Below are 19,493 nucleotides of genomic sequence, written 5' to 3'. Positions count from 1 at the left end.
GAGTGTGAAATGGGGCCGTTTCTAGGAGATTATGTGAGGCTATACTCTCCAAGTTCACTCATGATTAACCAGACATGTTCAAGGCCACAATGAACACAAACAGAGAACCTCGTTCTACGAGAAAATGAAGTTGTGTTATACTTGTTGTCTAAGTTTGCATTAAACTTCGGATGGTTCAAGACATCATGTTCACCATCTGGCCGTCATATTTGTGAGTTATTGGGCTTGCTGAGTTGAATCTTATGGAAATATTCTCAAAATATTCCATATTCTCAAAATATTCTATATTCTCAAAATATTTCATATTCTCAGGATAGTCTCAAAATATGTCATGCATATCCTGAGAATATTCTCCCAAAATCCTATTTCCCTCTACTATATGAAGAGACCCAGCCTCTCATTATTTCTCAAGCTCTCAAACACAAAACACTCTAAATTCTAAAGTCTCTCCTCTCTATTGCTTCTTAAAAGTAAGTTCTTAGTTTAGTAGTTTTGAGAGTATATCGTAGATCAAGTTCGCTTGAGTCTAATACTTATGTGCTCGGGTATTAGTTCGTGATCGGTTGTATCCTGGGATTCATAAATCGTGATGTCCAAAAAGCACTTACGGCCAATTTATTGAATTAAGGAAAAAACTATCATATCAAACTGTCATATATTTATTCGTACTTGTTTCTCAATTCGGTTTCTGAGCTCCTACAAAATATGGATCTTGGATCATTGTACTCATTAGAGGAAATTTGTTTTGAGTATAGTGTTACTTTTCTTAATTGTCGAAAATTCAAAATTTATGAATATCATATTAATTTCTGCTTTCTTTTTCGACAGTTATGTCAAACCTTCAAAGTTCCTATTCAGTTCGAGATGTCCTTAAGAAGGACAAATTGAATAGATCAAACCCTCCTGAACACTTGGAAGATCTAGAGAAGAAGAAAATATTCAATATATATTCTTCGAGTATCTATGTTATAGAAGTCAATGTTACTACTTTTGGTTCTACTCCTTGGGTATTGGATACCATTTGTGGTGCTCACATTTGTGTAAATGCGCATGGCCTAAACAACACTAGAACTTTTGAGAAAGGACAAGTGGACCTACGTGTGGCTAATGGAGCAAAAGTCTCTACATTGCCCGTGGGAACATAGTCGTTGTCTTTACCTTCAGGCATAGTTTTGGAGCTCAAGAACTGCTACTATGTTCTTGCTTTAAACAAGAATATCATCTCTGTTTCATGTTTGGACTTGAAGGTTTTCACTTTTTGATCAAAAACAAATGTTGTTCATTTGAGCGAGATGATATGTTTTATGGTAGCGTTCTATTAGAGAATGGGCTATATGTTCTAAACCAAAGCATGCCAATCTATAACATTCGTAACAAGAGATTTAAGTCTAATGACTTGAATCCAACGTTTCTCTGGCATTGTCGTTTGGGCCATATAAACGAGAAACGCATTCAAAAGCTTCATAGTAATGAACTTTTGAACTCAACTGATTATGAATTTTATGAAACATGTGAATCTTGTTTGTTGGGAAAAATGACTAAAGCCCCGTTTACTGGACACAGTGAAAGGGCTAGTGACTTATTGGGCCTTATACATACAGATGTATATGGGCCAATGACGACAAGTGCTAGAGGAAACTATCAATACTTCATTACATTTACTGATGACTTCAGTAGATATGGTTATGTTTATCCTATGAAACGTAAATCTGAATCCTTTGAAAAGTTCAAGAGTTCCAAAATGAAATACAAAATCAACTTGGCAAATCAATTAAAGCTCGTCGATGAGATCGTGATCATCTCAGAGAGTGTAGAATTGTTTCACAGCTCACGCCTCCGGGAACACCACAATGGAATGGTGTGTCTGAAAGGAGAAATCAAACTTTATTGGATATGGTTCGATCGATGAAGAGTCACACAGATCTTCCATCTTTTGGGGATATGCTCTAGAAACGTCTCCGTTTATGCTCAACAGATGTCCATCAAAATCAGTTGAGAAGACACCATATGAGATATGGACTGGAAAGGTTCCTAATTTGTCTTTTCTGAAAATTTGGGGTTGTGAAGCTTATGTCAAACGATTGATTACTGATAAGCTTGGACCCAAATGTGATAAGTGTTATTACGTAGGTTATCCGAAAGAGACCAAAGGTTATTACTTTTACCACCCTACTGACAACAAAGTGTTTGTTGCTTGAAATGGTGCTTTTTTGGAAAGAGAGTTTCTTTCAAAAGAAACTTGTGGGAGTAAAGTATTACTCAAAGAAGTTTGATAACCACATGGTGATGTTCCAAATTCTCAGGATGAACATCAGTTGGATCTACGAAGAGTCGTAGAACCTTTACTTGTGGAACCTGAGGTACGTAGGTCCAAAAGGAGCCATCACGAACCCGATAGATTTGGAGATTGGATGATGGATGATCATGATCTATTTATTATAGAGAGTGATGAACCTACATCATACGAAGAAGCGCTGATGGGCCCTGATTCCTAAAACAGGTTCCGCGAAATACGAAATGGAATCCATGTCACAAAACAAAATATGGACTTTGGTTGATTTACCTGATTGTGAAAAGCCATAGAGTGTAAATAGATTTTCAAGAAGAAAATTGACATGGATGGTAATATACAGATACACAAAGCTAGACTGATTGGGAAAGGTTACAAGCAAATTCATGGTATTGACTATGATGAAACCTATTCTCTAGTTGCAATGCTTAAGTCCATTCGGATTCTCCTACCAACTGCTGCTCATTATGACTATTAGATTTGGCAAATGGATGTGAAAATAGCTTTCTTTAATGAAAATCTCGAAGAGAATGTACATGAGACAACCTAAACGTTTCACTGTTCTTGAAGTTGCTAGGAAGGTATGCAAGCTTCATCTATGGATTGAAGCAAGCATCTCGAAGTTGGAATCTTCGTTTTTATGAGGCAATCAAAGAGTTTAATTTCATTAGAAACGAAGAAGAACCTTGTCTTTACAAGAAGACTAGTGGGAGCGCAGTCACATTTTTGGTATTGTATGTAGATGACATACTCCTCCTCGGAAATGACATTCCTTTGCTCCAGTCTGTTAAGACTTGGCTTGGAAGTTGTTTCTCGATGAAATACATAAGTGAAGCTGCCTATATTCTTGGAATAAGAATTTATAGAGATAGATTAAACAAAATAATTAGACTAAGTCAGGATACTTATATAGATAAGGTCTTACACAGGTTCAATATGCATGATTCTAAGAAAGACTTTATACCAATGTCTCATGGCATAACTCTTAGCAAGACTCAGTGTCCTTCGACACATGATGAGCGAGAGCGGATGAGTAAGATACCATATGCTTCTACTATAGGATCTATCATGTATGTTATGCTCATCGCCTAGATGTTGCATGTGCTTTGAGCATGACGATCTGATACCAATCTCATCCAGGTGAAAGTCATTGGATAGTAGTCAAGAACATCATTAAGTACTTGAGAAGAACTAAGGATAAGTTTTTGGTCTATGGAGGAAGTGAGGAACTTGTTGTGAGTGGTTATACTGATGCCAGCTTTCAGACAGACAAAGATGATTTCCGATCAGAATTTGGATTTGTCTTTTGTCTCAAAGGAGGAGCAATGAGTTGGAAGAGTTCCAAACAAAGCATTGTGGCAGACTCTACAACTAAAGTTGAGTATATAGCTGCTTCAGAAGCGGGTAAGGAGGCTGTTTGGATTAGGAAGTTCATTACTGAACTTGGTGTGATAACAATGGTGCCATCGCGCAAGCAAAAGAACCTAGATCACACCAGAAATCCATACATACAAAGGCGATATCATCTCATTCATGAGATTACTGGTAGAGGTGATGTGAAGATTAGCCGAGTTTCAACGGATGAAAATGTTGCTGATCTTTTTACAAAACCTCTTCCGCAGCCGAAGCATGAGAGGCATACTGCTGTGATTGGCATTAGATTTATAAAGATGTGATCTTATTTCTAGTGGGAGGTTTTTTATTTTATGATATGATGTTCATGTTAAAATACGTTTGGATTTATTTTCAAATTAATTAAATTTGTTTTAATATTATTTATTTATTTGATGATTAAATAATAGTCCTAAATAATTAATATCATTCTTATAGGTCATCAAGTACGTGACTTGATCATGAAACCCTGTAAGGGGATAATGACATAAATTATTGAAGTTCCTAGTCAAGGTTATTAAAATGGGATATTAATAACTAAGAATGACTAGTATGTGAGGTGATTGATGACTAAGTGATATAATCCTTTTTCTGAGTTTATCTATGTTTTAGATTGATAACTGGGTTTTTACGCCTAGTTATATGCTGAAATGTGGTTCAGTTCAATTCCCCTTAAACACTAACATGTCGATGCAGCTATATGGGGTGTCAATCTATTCCATTGTTATTGCTAGCAATCAAGATGTATACACAAGCAACTAAGTCAAGCCAAATTATGATGGTGGGTTTCTAGTAACAATCATAAATCAAGATTCAAACAACACAAATGAGAACTTTAAGTACCCTACTTGATCACAGGGTCGAGCAAAACCATATAGGCAACAAATTTAAGTACTGAAATGCAATAAAAGGTAACTCAACAAGGTGACACAAATAACAGGTGAATAAAAGTGCAATCAGGGGGTGAATAAAAATAAATCTAAGAAGATTAGAAGTCCTAAGGATGGATTCATTGATAAGGGCAACTCTAGGGTTCATCAGGTGGCTAACATGCGAAAGACAAATACCTTAGACGATAGATTCAAAACCAGATAAATCCACTGTCGTGACAAAGATCCTCATAACCATACCACTTTCTAATCTCAACTCTCGTTGATGAAACATAGCAAGGCAGACTTTAAGCAACAATCTACCTAAGTCAATAAGAAGTCTAAACATCCAATCTCTTGGCTAGAATCTTCAAATCTCTTGGAATTCGTAGATCAGGCATCCATTTGAACGTTTTTTAGACGCTGGATACCTAGTGTCGAATTCCCACATTAGCCAGTGAAAATCGCATAGGGGCCAACGAATCCAGAAGGGATCTAACCTAATCTTAACCACCTGACTAACCTAGAGCTTACCCTAATCTAATCCATCCTCAAGAACCCTAATCACTACTCAAGCAACAAAAAGAAGAACACAACCCCAGAAATTACTAAAATCATACTAAAATGTAGATCTAAACAAGATAAACAACTTTGCTCAAAGAAGTAAATGCAAAAGCGAAATAGATTAAGAGTAATTAAGGTTTCAAGATTGTAAAACACAAAGAAAAACTACAAAATAAAAGCTTGGTCCTTTGGACAAACTCCAAAGAACCTATTTATACTAAAATTTCGAAAACCATAGATTCACTAGAAGACAAGAGACTTGAGGCGGTTTGGATGAATGCTCGATCTTGGGGATCTGGTAAAGAGGGTGCTGCAAAATCTGCGCCTTTGCCTCCATGCTCCAAGTGATCAATTGGTCGAGTAGTTGCTTCTTCCTCTCCTATTCTTATGCTCAGATGTCTGGTTGAGTGGGGAATGAGGAGGATCAGAAGATGCTTTGAACGATCAACAATTCTTGTAGAGTAGGTTGCCCTTGATTGAGTAACTGGTCGAGTAGAGGATCGAGTAGGGGGTCGAGTAGAGTCTGCTGCCACCTCTGTAGCTGCCTGGATCGAGTAACTGGTCGAGTAGATTGCTCTGCTGCTTCCCACCTAGTTTGATAGAGTAGAGGGTCGAGTAGATTCCTTGTAAGCTCCTTCTACACCTGAAAACACACCAAAACATGCAATATGTATGCAAGATGATCTTAAATGCCTAAGTGGGCAAAATAAACTAAATGTGATGCAAAATGATATGAAACAATGAGTGATCACTAAGCTAAATGATGATAAATACATGCCTAAAATGAGTAAAATACAGTGTTATCAACTCACCCAAACTTATCTCTTGCTTCCCTCAAGCAAACAAAAAATCTTAAGTTGAAGGAGAGGATTGAAGGTGGGGATTCAAAAACCGAAGCATGCATATAGTGCGGGTGAGATCAATGTCCATGTAGCTAATTCTAGGTTGCAAGGTGATAGATCCTTCTTAAAAACTTTAGCCATACTTGTAACACCCCCGAGCCTGGCCATGACCGGACTAACCACGCCTGACTCGGGTGGGCATCACAGATGGAGAGAACCATTCGCAACTCGGCCAAAGTCTCGGGGTTCCAAGTCCACGGCCAAACCGCATCCGGTCATCTCCCCACGAGATTCCCCGCGTAGGTTTGCCAGCCCTTGCGATGAACCTAGTGTTGTGCGGCTCGGACAAAGCCTTGTATCATCTCAAAACATCCGCATTTGTAAAACCCTTTGTACTTATTCGAATAAAACCCACAAAAAGCAAACGATTAGTAAACGGATCCGCATATAAAACTCGTAGAGATACAAAATGAGGTTTTACAAAAGCAACTAAAGAAAAATAATAACCTAGTCCGAATGGCCTTGCGTTCGTCTTTCGTCTTGACGTCCGAGACTACAGGCGCCTGAAAGACAAGTAAAATCATGAGTAATCTAGCATTACTAAGTGAGTCGGGACCATGCAGCACACAACCTATGGCAATTCTAAGCTGTCTAATGCAGTTCAATCCTAGAGGGAGGTTAATGAACGAAAGCAAGCAAGAAAGAAGACAACATGGATCAGAAAAACATGCGGAAGCAAAGAAAAACACAAGACACACAAACATGACAAGACTTGATCTATCCTAGACTCGACCTAGACACGACCTATGACTCAACCTAGACTCGACCTAGACACGACCTATGGGTCCTGTGCTCTATTCCTCCTCACACAAAACGTCGGAAGTTAAGTTCTCCTACATGGATCCGTCAAACAAACCAACCACTCGTTGAACCCACACAAGAAACCAACAAGATCACGACTTTATTGAACCCACACAGGATACCAATAAGCCCATAATGCATCGTCATGCACCATCGGCCTAGGTTCTGAGACTAACCAACGATCGTTCCCTTGGGACCAAGGCTCGAAGGTTCCACATACACAGGCAGGAAATAGCAGCACCCTAAACTAGACTCGATCTACGATCCATGGACTCCGCGTCCAAGATCACCTAGACTCAACAATACAAAAATGCACATCTCTCATCCGACAAGGATTTGAAGATGGCGACACTCAAGCAGGACTTACAAGACTCAACAAGCAAAGAAACACACAAACAAACAAGCAAGCCCTAGAAAACTAAATGCAACACACAACGTAACCTAGCTGGATTAAGAATAACAAAGACAAGCATGATGGGTGATGAGTTCTGTATGAGATTCATTTAACCTAGCCGGATTTTAGACATGTAGTGAAGAAATGAACGGTGAGGTTTCTAAGTGAGCTATATGCATTAAGGTCATAGCTTATCAACATGTAACCAAATCCGAGAATGAATGAAACCCTAGCATGAGAATGCAACAAGAAAAGGTGGACGCGAACTCATAGAACTAGAAACGGCTCGAGAGGTTAAGGCTCGGAATGCTTCACCGGCGATCTTGGTTACCCGACTTTCTCGTCAAGATCTTCCTCCGCCTTCTCCATGAAACCTCTCTTGAACTCCTCTAAAAGCTCTCGCAAAAACTCTCCCTAGAACTCTCGGAAACTCTCTTTAAAACTCACTAGAAACTCTTAAAAACTTCTTAGTTATTTTTGGATTCTCAAGAGGAATGTTCGGAACTGAAGAGGGTGGTTTATATATACGGTCCGATCGTTTGGCGAGAGTTAGCGTCCTAGGACACTTGGCTCACGTCCGTTGACACTTGGCGAGGCACGTTCTACAACTCGCACATGCAAGAGAATTCGGCCGCGTGGCAACAACAAATGGCAAGCATTTTGAATGGCGTCCGACCAAGGGACTAGGGCGCCAAGTTTTGTTCGCTTCGGCTCCATGCAAGCCGACTTGGTCACAAAGTTTGCCATATTTGATTTGCATGGCTTCGCCTGAATGGATTCGGCTCCAAGTTTCCTTCTCTTCTATAAATAACGCAACCCTCATTCATTCATTCCAAACACTTAGACAAAAATAATCATCTTCTCCTCAAAAATCTTCAAAGTCTCAAAAGTTCTTCTGAATCCAAGCTCTCAACCATAGATTTCTTGGTCGGGTGATTCAGCTTGATCTCTCGATCGATGAATCCTTTAATTTCATCCTATTCTTTCTTCCCTAATCGGATTTCTTCTCACTTCTCTAAGCTTTGGGAACCACTCTCGCGGGTCAAGTCATTTCAATTCAATTTGAGACGGGTTTAAAGCGAGGGCAACATAATCACCTTTCTTCTCGTCTTTGTCCTCCAGTAAGGTTTTTCTTCTTCCATGGAGTTCACCTTTGCTCTTCCCCTTCTCCTTCAATGGAAGCTTACTTAACTCACGCAAAAGCTCAAAATCCTGCTCAACTCCTCCAGACTTCTTACTTCCCTATAAGGGGTGCTACAATACGCGTCATAGTGCAACCTAACAACTGCCTTAATCTATTCAAGCATTCACATTAGCGAATTTCCTTTAACATTTTTAAGCACGAACAGTGGATCAAGCAATGCAATGTTTATGAACTCATTTGGTTTAGGGGCTAAGGCTAAGAGACAAAAATTGTCCCTCTAATGAATTGGCCGAGTAACAGGGGACTCTTATAGAAAAGATTGAGCTTTAGCAGAATGTTAAAGGTTAGAGCCAACGAACACATCCAAGAATAGACTCCCATCTACCAAATGATATAAAGTATGAAAGCTCAGAAGATGATCTCAGTCCGTTAGATGTCCTAACTCTACACTTATACTCATTCTTTCTCTCTTTTGGTTCAAGTTCTAAGGGGTGTTTCTTTAAAACGATTCAAGAGTCTCGCGGGTTTGGTTTTACACTTTGACAACTTTAAGGCTTTTCTTCTAATCTTAGCACAGAGGGCGTTTTATCATTTTCTTTGAATGAAAATGCTTAACTTTCTTTGAATTCCAAACCATTTACTAGACTAACACTTTCTTTTGTATCCCCCTTCAGAACTCTAAACTTTTACTCTTTTTTTTTTTTGTTTTCTTTTTCATTCTCATTCTCTTTTCCATTCATTCTATACACAATCCCAATCCCAAATACAAGTCTCCACCTAGTCCTAGCTAACCCAAATAGCGTGAGCTAGGTCTACATGAAAGACTACTCTTGTCGGCTCATACCTAACACGTTATACCAAGCTAAATCTAAAAAAGAACTCACAATCACACACAAAATGATCTTTGGCTTGAAATAAGGTTAAGTTCAGGGTAATGGAAACTGCTCTAAAGATGAGAGTCAACTACATGGATTAACAAAGGGTGGTGAAGTGAATAAGATAAACCAAGTATGTATATGGTAGCCATGAGTTCAAAAACAATGCATTGACATGATAATTGCAAATTCAGTTCAGGTTCTAATAGATAGGGAATGGCATCAGATTAGCGAGTTTCAAATCAAAGCAGTAAAGTCAAGTTGTAAATTCAATGCAGGGTGCACTCTTACTTTAGAGAAACAATCAGTTATACAACAGAGAACTAACAACCTGGGCATTGAACTTCATTGAGTTTACATACTCAACGGTTTGAAATCATCATTATCCCCAATGCAAATGAGCAATCCTAAATGCAAACACTCTTACAATCCTAAAATGATATGTAATCTACATGACCCTCTATTTTTTATGATATCATTTTCTGAAAAAAAATCAAATTTTTATGGTTTTTTCTATGCCTTAGATGATGCAAAATTTGAAATAAGAAAAGAGAACATAATGTCAAACATGTCTTGAAACCTCCCCCAAACTTAAATTACACAATCCATTGTGTAATAAAAATCTGAGAAAGAATTTAAGACCAAAACAAAGAACAAACAAAGAAAAAAAAAAAAACTATTATATATACAATGGATGTGGTGGTGTTACCTTAGCGGTCAGAGGTGTTTTCCTGCTCATTGATGCCATACTATGTATCCCAATTCATCCTCGAGTACTGCCCGTCTTGATCCCATTACTCTTGCTCGATACTCTGCTCATTCTGAGCCTACAGATCGTGCTTGACACTCTGCTCGATACCACGTTGAGCACTTTGGTTGAGTGATCTCCTGTTTCTCATAAGACGGTCCTTGCTCCTTGGGCGAACCACTCTTGTTCTTCTTCTCATTTTCTGCTCGCGGTGCTCATGAGATAAATGTCTTGCAGAAGCTTGGGGGCGACTTACCTCCCGTTGCTCATAGGCCGATTGCCTTGGCGGTGAAACTCTGTGTCTTGTTGGAGCTACTTCTTCAGGTCGATTCTCTCTTATCATGGTGGCGCCTGAGGATGAGCAGCTTAATGCAGCTTGAATTGCTGATATGGTCTTGCCACATTTTGCCAACATCTTGTCTTGAAACTTATTCCAAGCGGTTACTGAACCAATGTTCTTGTGTGCTTCACTCAAACTTTTACTCACTCTTGATGGAGGATTGTGTTCCTTAAAATGGAACCTCAGCCCTTTCTTTGTTGTCTAGAGCTTCTCTTGTCGGGGTGCCCTATCCATGAAGAAAAGCGTCTCACTAGGCGTGTTGAAATCGATGTTACCTCTTACTGTGATGGTTGTGAGCTCTTGGCAGGGTAGGACAATCCTACCATCCATGGCCGTTTTGTGATGAAACTTGAGAATGTGCATCCCTATATGATGTTGATGCTCAATGAACAAGGCCCATTTCCGGTGAGGAATGTCAATCCATCTTGGGGCAAAGGGAGTCGACTAAAGTGGCACTCCACAAGCCAGTAGTATAAGTGTTATCACCCCTCCTATAGAAATTGTTCTCTTGTGCTTATTAGCTAGTGCCCATTTCATATAACTACAAAGTTGATTCAATAAACGCGTGGATGGTGAAGCATCGTTTGTGTCACCCTTCATAGGCATTTTGTTCTTGGTGTAGACTAGAAGATCGTTTAGTGCAATGTCCAGCAGCTCTAACTCGCCATTGTTGATCGGTCCAGTCTTCTCCCTTGCGTAGAAAACGTTAGCCATTGCTTTTTGGAAGTAACAGATGCAGGGGTTGCGGATTGCGTTGCTCTTGGCCCTTGAAGACGAGAAGTAGGCGTCATCTCCTATTGTTACCCAAAGATCTGAAAGCTCCTCTTTCTTGAATTTGGGTTTAACATGAGTACCTCTAGGGAAACCGAACATATCCTCAAGAGTTTTGATGGCCAAAACGTAGTCTTTTCCATAGACTTTGAAGGTGATATACCCAAGCCCTTCTTCTCTCGATTCATGGCTAGATAGCCCCTAAAACAACTCTACTTTTAGTGAAGCAAGGAACTGAAACGCTTTTGTCATGTAGGCTGAGTGAGGGTTGGCCATGAGACCCAAAAGACCACTCTTTTCAAAGAGGTACTCGACATCTTCTGGTATGCCAAGCTTATTCATAGTTGGGGAGTGAGGGTATCGAGTGCCATGGAAATCATGAACCGCCAAAAGCTCATAGTATCCATCCGGCGATAGCTTAGTCTTCTTCATCAAGGATTTGGTGGCTCTTGGAGTTATTTCAGTGACATAGTCTACATCCCCACCAAGGTCTTCATCCACAAGGCTTCTCTCTCCCGCCATGGCTCTTTTTCCTATTGCAATCTCAGCTCTTTTTCTTTCACGAGCAAGAGCTTCGGCGGTTTGTTGATTAAACCATTTGTACTCTTTCATCTCCCTCTCAGACCTAGTATACCAGGATTCAGCCTCATGCTCGGCGTCCATTGAAGATCCGTTGCTGTTTGAACTCATTGTGAAACTGAACTTTTAGAAACCAAAACCGAAGCTTAATAGGTGAGTCAAAAACAAAAAAGAAAATCGATGGGTTTGATCGAGTGAAATAGGGATGAGTGATGTCTAATGAAAACTCAAGATTGAAATGTTGGGAATGGTTTTGCTAAGGGAATCAAGTGAGAGAGATGATAGTTAGGTGCGCTCACAAGAGAAAAAGAAGTAAGATTGAAATTCTTATCCTTGATGTCGATTTGAATGAGTGGAGGAGGATGGTCTCCGAAACTTTCTTGTTGGGATAAGAAAGTTTGACCAAATCGTGTTGAGTATGATGGGTACATGCATTATCCGCTGAGTAATATAGTGATTGGGAAACAAGTGAGCCACTCGATCATCATGCTTGGTCGTTTAAACGTGCTACTCGACCAATTGATAGAGTAAAATTGCTTTTGTAGTAGGTGTTTCTTCATCACAGACTCCACAGCTCCACAAATCCTGATTTATTTCCTAAATTCCAAAAACACTAAGAAGCATATCAAAATATTAAAATTAAATATGTACAGAGATAGACATGGGATTTCCTCCCAAGCGAGCTAGTTTAAAGTCTTAAGCTAGACTTCTTACTATCTTAGGCACTAATGGACTCCTGGAGGTGAACTGTAGTTCTTTCAGGAATAGGACAATCTGCCATGTAACGCTTGACCCTATGTCCATTTACAGTAAATTCAGAACTTCCCTTCCCGATAAGAGTAACTGCCCACATATGGCATTACTTCTTTGATGGTGAAAGGTCCAGACCACCTGGATTTGAGCTTTCTTGGAAACAACTTGAGCATGGAGTTGAAAAGTAGAACTTGGTCTCCAACGTTGAAATCTTTTGGTGGATTTTTTTGTCGTGAAAGGCTTTTGGTCTTTCTTTGTAGATCTTCGAACTCTCATATGCTTCCAGCCTAATGTCTTCTAGTTCATGCAGGTCAACTGTTTCTTGAGCTCCTTTGATTTCCAAGTTCAGAAGTTTGGTTGCCCAAATGGCTTTATATTCCACTTCTTCTAGTAAATGACAAGATTTCCCATATATCATCTGGAATGGGGTTCTTCCAATAAACGTTTTGTATGCAGTTCTATAGGCCCACAGGTTCTCATCAAGTTTAGCTGACCAATCCCTTACCAACAACTTTTGTGAGTATAGCTTTGATCTGCCTGTTTGACACTTCCACTTGGCCACTGGTCTGAGGATGATAGGGAGTGGCAACCTTATGCTTAACCCCAATGTTTTCTCAATAAACTTTCAAAGACTTTGTTTATGAAGTGCGAGCTTCCATCACTTATTACTACCGTGGGAATACCATCTCTGGGAAAGATAATGGACTTCAACATTTTTAGAACCACTTTGTGATCATTTGTTGTTATAGGTTCGATCCACTTGGAGACGTAATCCACTGCTACGAGGATGTAAGTATTTCCATATGAGGGAGGATTGAACCGACCCATGAAGTCTATCCCCCGTACGTCAAAAACTTCTACCTCAAGAATGGGATTCTGTGGCATCTCATTCCTCCTGGATATGTTCCCGACTCTTTGGCATGAATCACATTTTGTTATGAACTCTTGAGTGTCTTTAAACATTGTGGGCCACCACAGACCTGCTTGCAACACTTTCTGGGCAATCTTAAAAGTGGCGAAATGCCCTCCATAGGTGAAGCCATGGCAATGTTCCAATATACCGTGAACTTCTCCTTCAGAGACACACCCCCTGAATAGCCCATCATTTCCCTTTTTCTACAAGTATGGTTCGTCCCAATAGTAATAGTGGACTTCTCTAAAGAACTTCTTCTTTTTATATGCATCCTGACTCTGAGGGATCATACCACTTACCAAATAATTGACTAAATTTACATACCATGGCAACTTTTCTTCTTCAACTGCATATGCTTCATCCAGTATGTCCTTTGTGGTGATGTTTTTGTTAACAAGGTCGTAGAACATCAGTTGTTCTTCGGGCATAGTGTCATCTATCGGGATTGAATCCTCAATCCTCATTCTAAAGAGATGATCTGCAACTCAATTCTCAACACCTTTCTTATCAATGATTTCCATGTCAAACTCCTGAAGTAATAGTATCCACCTTAAAAGCCTTGGCTTGGTTTCCTTTTTGGCGTAGATGTGCCTTAGTGTTGCATGGTCTGTGTAAACCTTCTCTCTCGAGCCAACCAAATAGCTTCTAAATTCTCAAAAGCAAAAACCACAGCTAACAGCTCCTTTCCGTGGTTGCATATCTTGTTTGAGCTACGTCCATTGTTCTACTGGCGTAGTAGATGACGTGAAGTTTGCCATCAATCCTTTGGCCTAGAACTGCTCCAACTGCATAATCGGATGCATCACACATAATCTAAAATGGATAGTCCTAGTTGGGTGCTTGAACACCAATGCCTCTTTTATTGAATGGAAAGCCTTATGACAATCTTCATCGAAATTGAACTTAGTTTTCTTGCACAGCAGTCTATTGAGGGGTCGAGAAATCTTTGAAAAAACTTTTATGAATCTCATGTAGAACCCTTCGTGGCCTAGGAAGCTTCTGATATCCTTAACTATCTTAGGGGGTTGCAGCTGAATCATGACATCGATTTTTGCTTTATCAACCTCAATTCCTTTACCAGAGATCTTGTGCCCCAGCACAATTTCTTCCTGAACCATGAAGTGACACTTCTCCCAGTTGAGTACCAAATTGGTTTCCTCACACCTTTCTAGAACCCTGTACAAATTTAACAAACATGAGTAGAAAGAGGATCCATAGACTGAGAAATCGTCCATGAATACCTCCATTATCTCTTCGATAAAATCCGAGAATATTGAAGTCATGCTTCTCTGGAAAGTTCCAGGAGCATCCAATGTCTATCTCTTATAGGCAAAAATTCCATAGGGGCAGGTGAAAGTGGTTTTTTCTTGATCATTAGGGTGAATTGCAATTTGAAAGAAACCATTATAGCCATCAAGAAAACAGTAATAAACATGATTAGCTAGCCTTTCTAACATTTGATCAATGAATGGTAAAGGAAAATGATCCTTTATAGTTGCAGCATTTAGTTTTCTATAATCAATGCACATTCTGTGTCCGGTTATAGTTCTAGTGGGAATGAGTTCATCTAAATCATTTTTAACTACAGTCATACCTCCTTTCTTAGGTAAACAGTGCAAAGGAGAGACCTAAGTACTATCGGAGATTGGGTAGATGATATCAGCATCAAGTAATTTAAGAATTTCTTTTTTAACCACATCTTTTAAATCCAGATAAAATCTCCTCTGTGGTTCAACACTAGTATATGATTCATTTTCGAGATGGATCCTATGAGTGCATAAACTAGGTGAATTCCTTTAATATCAGCTAATGGATACCCAATTGCCCTCCTATACTTTCTAAGTTCATTTAAGAACTGATGCACTTGTTCATCACTTAATCCATTATTAATAATGACGGGATATGTATCGTTTGGATCAAGGAACGCGTACCTCAGACCTTTTGGAAAAGGCTTAAGGTCAACCTTTGGAGCCTTGAGTTCTGACCAGTCATCTGAACTTGCATTCTCTCCAACATGGTTGAGTGTCTCGGTAGAGTTTGTTTTTTCAGTAATTGGGCTAATGGTGCATCCCGATACTACTTCTTCTGAGGGAATAATCAATTCCTCAAACTCTTCTGGTTCTTCCATTGGCTTGCGGGCGTCTAGATATTCTTTGTACCCCTGAGTTTCTAAGTGAAGGTACCCTTCTTCTACATCTTTGGTTAAGGCACTTGCTAAGTGATCTCGCACTGTAAGCTCTTCTAGTAATTCGTCAGCCAATATATCATCTCTTCGATCCAAAAGACTTGTCCATTAATTGTTGGTTTCTTCATATATACCTTTGTTTATGTCGAATGTCATCTTCATCTACGTAGATTGGGTATACTTCCCTAAGTTTAGGTCGATCTTTCTCTTCTTGACATCGATAATTGTCCCTGCCGTCGCTAGGAACGGTCTTCCTAGGATTAATGAGTCTTTTGTCTCCTCATCCATCTCCAGTATTACGAAATCTGTGGGATTTCAATTGATCCGACTTTGACATGTAGGTCTTCCAGGACTTCATGGGAAATTCTGACTGATCTATCATTTAATATCAGTTGGATGCTGCTGGGCTTGTATTTACTGAAACCCAGTCTTCTAGTTACAGATAGGGGCATAAGACTAATTGAGGCACCCAAATCACATAGGTATTTATTGAAAGATAATGGTCCTACTGAGAAAGGTAGGGTGATGCATCCAGGATCTCCCAACTTCCTTGGTATTATACTTTTTTGGATGATAGCACTGCATTCATGGCCTATTACCATCATCCCTTGTACTTCCTTGATTCTTTCCATAATCAGGTACTTGTGGGAATGTGGAATGAGCATGAAAGCATCCATTAACGGCATTCTTAGTTCAATCTCCTTTTGCTGTTTATCAAAAAGGGTTTTGTATTTTTCTATTATTTCCTTTTTGAATCTTCCACGGAAACGCATAGTTGGTTTGTAGGGTGGCAGAGCAAATTCTTTATTCTTTTCAGCAACCGCAGCTTTTCTTTTCTCAAAAGTTGGCTTTGATGGATCGAGTAGAGGGCTGAGTGAGGCTGAAGGCTGATCAAGTTTAGTTGGTTCATCAATTTGAACTTTGTTTTGATGATTATCTTACCCTTCTTGAACTTCACTGACCTCAGTGATCTTTTTTGTGGTTTGGTTGTTAAGTAGTTTCTGGCCGCTGCGAAGTGTAACTGCGTGTACATATTCTTTGGAATTTTTAATGGCTTTTCCTGGATGTGGCCAGCCATGTATACTTGGAGGAGGTATTGGAAGTAGCTTGGCTTTTCATGTATATCATTTTGGATGTTAGGTCCTCATATTTGTTTCTTAGCTCATTGTAGGAACAATCAACTTCACTATTAATTTCAGCCAATCGTTTTTCCAGAACTAGAGCTCCAGTAGTTTGACTCTGAATAATTTGTTGAAGCAACTGTTTTGTGTTAGTATCTTGTGATGCTGGGGTTTGTTGTGGTTGTTGAATGAACCTTGGTGGTGGATTCTATTGTTGGTATCCTCCATTAAACTGCTGTTTAGAGACATAACCTTGGTTATACTGAACAAATGGCTTACACTGATTCTATTGTGGTGGATACACTTGATCTTGGGGGTTAGCGACATTAGTGCTTCTGTAGGAGAGGTTCGGGTTAGGCTTGTATGTTGTTGTAGCCCTTGTTGAATCCTCCTTGGTTCTGGATATAGCAGAGCTCTTCAGTTTGATCATTATTCATTCCCCCCTTCTTGCATTTGGAAATGCTCTTCATGAGTAATATAGTGAATATGCTTCTCTTGAGCCAGCAACAGTTTATCTAGCTTTTCATTCAGGGTCGTGATATCCTTCCTCTGTCTATCTTCAGTTTCTCCAGTTCCTCTCACTGAGCGATCATAGTCTTCATTGTAGCACCCATCAGATTGTGCTAGAATTTTGACTAACTGCCATCCTTCTGCCACATCCTTGTTCAGGAAGTTTCCATTTGAGGCAGTGTCGAGTAGCATTCTCATCTTTGGTAAAGCTCATCTGTACAGTGTGCTCAATAATGAAGCTTTCTTAAAACCGTGATGGGGGCACTGAGTTATGTAGCTTTTAAACCGCTCCCAAGCTTCACAGAAAGTTTCATTGTTTTTCTGGGTGAAGCATGAGATCTCGTTCCTCAATCTAGTTGTGCGAGCATTAGAGAAAACCTTGGCAAGAAAATCTTTCTTACAATCATCCCATGAGTTGATGGAGTCTTGGGGCATAGTCTTTTCCCAGTGGTGTGCCTTATCTCGCAAAGAGAAGGAAAATAGTCTGAGCTTAAACCCATCTTCAGTGACACCATTGATCTTGGTGAGGCTATAGAGCCTATCAAAGCTATCAAGATGGTCCAGGGGATCTTCCATAGGCAAACCATGAAATTTGTTTCCTTGGATCATGGAGATGAGACCACTCTTGATTTCAAAGTTGTTGTTCTGAACTGGTGGTGGCACTATCCCTTGTCTTTGGTGATGATTTCTTCGGGGATCACCAGCACCAATGTTTCTTTGTTCAACATTAGTTGGGTCTTGTATATCAACTGGTCTGTTCTGTTGATCCATAGAAGCTGGTCTTTGATGATCACATGCTCCCTTTGCTTTGGTTTCTTGTAACTCATGAGCGATTCTGTCAATTCTGTCTTTGAAAGGTAGTAGGTGTGCAGAACCTTTGAAACGAGTTTGCATGCACAAAGATTAGTACATGTACCACAAAAACAAGTAGATGAAAAGATGAGTAAGTAACTTGAGTAATGTAAAAGAACTTGATCTTAACTTTTTCTGAAATCTTGAATGTAACAATGCAACAATGAATTGGCTACGGCGCCAAATTGATAACTAGGTTTTTACACCTAGTTATATGTTGAACTGTGGTTCACTTCAATTCCCAATAAACACTAACATGTCGATGCAACTATAGAGGGTGTCAATCTAGTCCACTGTTATTGTTAGCAATCAAGATGTATACAGAAACAAATAAGATAAGCCAGATTATAATGATGGTGGGTTTCTAGTAACAATCCTAAATCAAGATTCAAACAACAAAAATGAGAACTTTAAGTACTGAAATGCAATAAAGGTAACTCAACAAGATGACACAAATAACATGTGAATAAAAGTGCAACAAACGGATGAATACAAATAAATCTAAGAAGAATAGAAGTCCTAAGGATGGATCCATTGATAAGGGCAACTCTAGGGTTCATCAGGTGGCTAACATGCGAAAGGCAAATACCCTAGATGATAGATTCAAAATCAGATCAATTCACTCTCGTGACAGAGATCCTCATAAACTTACCACTTCCTAATCTCAACTCTCGTTGATGAAACATAGCAAGGCAGACTTTAAACAACAATCTACCAAAGTCAATAAGCAGTCTAAACATCCAATCTCTTGGGCTAGAATCTATAAATCTCTTGTTATTCGTAGATCAGGCATCCATTTGAACGTCTTTTGGACGCTGGAATACCTAGGGTCGAATTCCAACATTACCCAGTCAAAATCGCATAGGGGCCAACGAATCCAGAAGGGATCTAACCTAATCTTAACCACCTGACTAACCTAGAGATTACCCTAATCTAATCCATCCTAAAGAACCCTAATCACTACTCAAGCAACATAATGAAGAACACAAACCCAGAAATTACTAAAATCATATCAAAATGTAGATCTAAACAAGATAAACAACTTTGCTCAAGGAACTAAATGCAAAAACGAAATAAATTAAGAGTAATTAATGTTTCAAGATTCTAAAACACAAAGAAAAACTACAGAATAAAAGATTGGTCCTTTGGACAAACTCCAAAGAACCTACTTATACTATAATCTCGAAAACCCTAGATTCACTAGAAGACAAGAGACTTGAGGCGGTTTTGATGAATGCTGGATCTTGGGGATCGAGTAAAGAGGGTGCTGCAAAGTTTGCGCCTTTGCCTCCATGCTCCGAGTGATCAATTGGTCGAGTAGTTGCTTCTTCCTCTCCTATTCTTATGCTCAGATGTATGGTTGAGTGGGGAATGAGAAGGATCAGAAGACGCTTTGAACGATCAACAAGTCTTGTAGAGTAGGTTGCCCTTGATCGAGTAACTGGTCGAGTAGGGGGTCGAGTAGAGTCTGTTGCCTCCTCTGTAGTTGC

The 19,493-nt window shown here is 39.5% G+C and overlaps 4 pseudogenes across 4 annotated transcripts; 1 reads left to right on the top strand and 3 right to left on the bottom strand.

Moving 5' to 3' along the window:
- Positions 1 to 3,957, top strand: AT3G42182 (annotated as a pseudogene; the record flags this gene model as incomplete). The annotated part of the gene is made up of 1 exon: positions 1 to 3,957.
- Positions 3,958 to 5,559: 1,602 nt separating this feature from the next.
- AT3G42181 lies at positions 5,560 to 5,778 on the bottom strand (annotated as a pseudogene; the record flags this gene model as incomplete). The annotated part of the gene is made up of 1 exon: positions 5,560 to 5,778.
- A 5,513-nt stretch (positions 5,779 to 11,291) lies between these two features.
- On the bottom strand, positions 11,292 to 11,780 carry AT3G42179 (annotated as a pseudogene; the record flags this gene model as incomplete). The annotated part of the gene is made up of 1 exon: positions 11,292 to 11,780.
- Positions 11,781 to 12,384: 604 nt separating this feature from the next.
- Positions 12,385 to 18,045, bottom strand: AT3G42178 (annotated as a pseudogene; the record flags this gene model as incomplete). Its single annotated transcript has 1 exon — positions 12,385 to 18,045.
- Positions 18,046 to 19,493: the final 1,448 nt, after the last annotated feature.

Source organism: Arabidopsis thaliana, chromosome 3 (assembly GCF_000001735.4).
Source record: "Arabidopsis thaliana chromosome 3, partial sequence".
NCBI classification, from domain to species: domain Eukaryota; kingdom Viridiplantae; phylum Streptophyta; class Magnoliopsida; order Brassicales; family Brassicaceae; genus Arabidopsis; species Arabidopsis thaliana.
The sequence above is the reverse complement of the archived record's forward strand: the minus strand, read 5'-3'. Positions and strand labels throughout refer to the sequence as shown.